Below are 3,318 nucleotides of genomic sequence, written 5' to 3'. Positions count from 1 at the left end.
CTTGCTTCCAACAAAATGCCACCCCCAAGATTTTCCCATATAGAAATTCTGGAGCTACTTCTCCTTGTTCTTTATCTGTTTTATGTATTACCACACTGAGATGTGTGTCATGAATAAATCATCTCTACTAGAGTACCAAAGTATTACATAAGTGATTAACCTTTAAAAACTAAAAGAAACCTCAAAGTTGTCCATGTCAGAAGTTATTCCCGTGTCACTTGGGTTCAGGTGCTTTTCTAGGTGGGAAAGGAAAAGGTGTCAGAGTCTATATACTGGGTGTCACACCTGACGGAGTCCAGGGAGCAGGCTATGTTATTAGGGGTTGTTGGGAGCAGGGTCACATAGAGGGAGAGCCCAGGTGAGCACTGTGGGCCCCTGGCGCTGCATCGGGGTATTATCCAGCGGTGGAAAGGGGGATTTCTAGCGCCTCAGAAAGCTGGAGCCTTCTTTCCCCCTCCAACCAAGGAAATCACCAAGGAGATGGATTTAACTCTTAAGACCTAATAGTCTCCCTCTGGGGGTTCTGCTCATTTGGGAGCAGACTATTAGAGCATACCCAGACCAGTCCTCTGGACCAGGTTTTCTGCTCAGAGTCTCAGACTGTGGCTCGAGGGTATGGTTTGCTTGGTCTGAGGAATTTCTAAATTCAAGGTGTCATTATTTTAAAAGTGGGAAAATTCAGGTAAAATGGAAACTTCTGACTTCTTTACAGGAGTGTTGACTCACTTTGCAGGAGTGTTGGCAACATTAGGCTCTCATTGGTACATGGCAACAACAGGCAAGAGCTGGTGGTGGCCAACCCCATGAACTAAGGCACACCAATCCCCACACGCACACCCATGCAGTGCCCCCTGCTCAGGTGCCCGGCAGGCAGGGAGGGTCCTGATAGGGACCACCACTCCCATTCGCTCTGCCACTCAGAGGCAGTCTAGACACACATTTCCGGATCAAAGTCGGGCCCCAAGAGCCATGACTGACTCCTGCCTCATCCCCCACACAAACACAAAAGCCTCCTCCCCATTTAGTAAAGCCAAAGAATGTCAGGATCAACCCATAATTGAAACTTTTGAAAAAGAACTAAAGGCAGCTTTAGCCATGGCATTCCCCAGCTCCTCATTAAAACCAGGACTTCCTGTGACTTGGAGACAGCTGGAGGCACAGGATTGAATAATTCCAAAGCTCGCGTGAAAGATGTCGGCCTCCAGAATGCACAGGAGGCTTGTGAGATTCTTGATGGGCTCTTGAGTCTTGCAACACGTGTGTTGGGTGTTCCAGACCACAGCACAATGGCAAGAAGCCCCGAGCCCTCGGACAAGGCAGCCGACAGCCACAGTCAAGGCTGAGGTCCCACTGACCCCAGGCGAGCCCAATTCACTGGCTCCAAAGGAGAACCAGCTAAGAAACAGGCCCAGCCCCGGAGCACACTCCCATACATGGTACATGCCACGGTTCACTGTGAGGGCTGCCATCTCCTCTGGACTGAATTGTGCAACATATGTTTAAGGGGGCTTTGTTGTCAGAAAACCCTGGAGCCCTTTGAGGGATCTTAGATAGCATCTGCTCCAGGGTTCCCAATGGAGACTGCTGTTCAGAATCACTTAGAACACGTTGCAAATACAGATTCTGAGGCTCCAGATCTCACCTCCCCACCCTGCTCCCCAACACACACCCAGAGATTCTCCTGACCAGTCATAGTTGGGAAACCTTTGATGTCATGCAAACCGTTCACTTCCATTTCTAAAGTACAGTCCTAGGTTCAGTAACTTTTCCAAGGTCACACAGCTGGTCTGCCAGGACTGGGCTTAAAGTACAGGTCTCTTGAATACAAACCAGGGCTTTTTTAGCCCATGGGGTCGCAAAGAGTCAGACAGGACTGAACAACTAACACTTTCTTCATTTTAGGCTTCCCTGACTCAGAGGGTAAAGAATCACCTGCAGTGCAGGAGACCCAGGTTTGATCCTTGGGTCGGGAAGATCCCCTGGAGAAGGGAATGGCTACCCACTCTAGTATTCTTATCTGGAAAATCCCGTGGACAGAGGAGCCTGGCAGGTTACAATCTATGGGGTAGCACAGAGTCAGACACAACTGAACAACTAACACTTTTTTTCTACAACACACCACCTCCTGGATGTACCCACGAAGGGGCGGCCAGACAATTCCAGAGGGTTTGGATGAGGGAGAGGGTGAGAGGCAAAGTCTTTGTGCATGTGAAGCAACCTCAGATCACTTCCCTAATGTTAGCTTCCATTGTGGCTTATGGCCCAGATGCCTCTGTCTCTTGTCATCTGGGCAGGAGAGTTTGCTTCTGCCTCTATAATTACCCCAGTTTCGCTTGTTCTTTCAGAGGTCGGGGAAGGAACTATGCATGTGTGTGTGGACTTCTCTGTGCCTCAGTTTACCTCTATAGAAAAATGGAGAGGATGGCGGCCCCTTATGTCTGCTTTTTTGGAGCTCTGTTGACCCTTTGTGTGACCATACAAGGGCATCCTCTGGTCACTTAGGCAGAGAAAGAAGCCTTCCGTGCCCACACAGAGCCGGCCTTAAAGTCAAGGCTACTCTTGCCACATTTTAAGTAATTCTATGTCAGAATACCATTGTGACTCCTCTGGCTACCCCTACACGCCCTCCAGGAAGGGCTGCTCATCTTCTCTTGGTCTCTGGAGGGCTGGTGAAGAATTTTGAAGGGGTGATCTTGGAAGGAGCCCCAGTTTTGTAGGACTAAACAAGATAAGGGCTTCCCTGGTGGCTCAGATGGGAAAGAATCTGCCTGCACTGCAGGACACCTGGGTTCAGTCCCCAGGTGGGGAAGATCCTGGAGAAGGGAACGGCAACCCACTCTAGCATTCTTGCCTGGAGAGTTCCATGGACAGAGGAGCCTGGTAGATTACAGTCCATGGGGTCGCAAAGAGTAGGACATAACTGAGAAACTAACACACACACACACAAACAAGATAAAAAATTAAATAATACTAGTAGTAGTAAATAGCTAGGATTGAGTTGTTATTAAGTGTCAGGCATTCTGCCAAACATTTTACATGCATTTCATTCTCACTACAGCCCTATAAGTGAAGTGTTACGAGTTTTCTCATTTTACAGATGTGGAAAATTGGCTCAGAAAAGTTAAAGAACTTGCCCAGCATCACAGAGCTGCTAAATGACAGAGCCGGGATTCAAACCCACATACTCTGGTCTCCAGGGTCAAAGCTCTGATAAAAGGGATTGATGACAGGTCTCTGTCATCATGAGGTTAACCTTCCATGTGTCGGCGCCCGGTGCTCCTTAGTGGGATGTCACACCCTGATGCAGCTGAAGCCAAG

Source organism: Odocoileus virginianus, chromosome 6 (genome assembly GCF_023699985.2).
Source record: "Odocoileus virginianus isolate 20LAN1187 ecotype Illinois chromosome 6, Ovbor_1.2, whole genome shotgun sequence".
Taxonomy (NCBI): domain Eukaryota; kingdom Metazoa; phylum Chordata; class Mammalia; order Artiodactyla; family Cervidae; genus Odocoileus; species Odocoileus virginianus.
Note: the sequence above shows the minus strand (reverse complement) of the source record.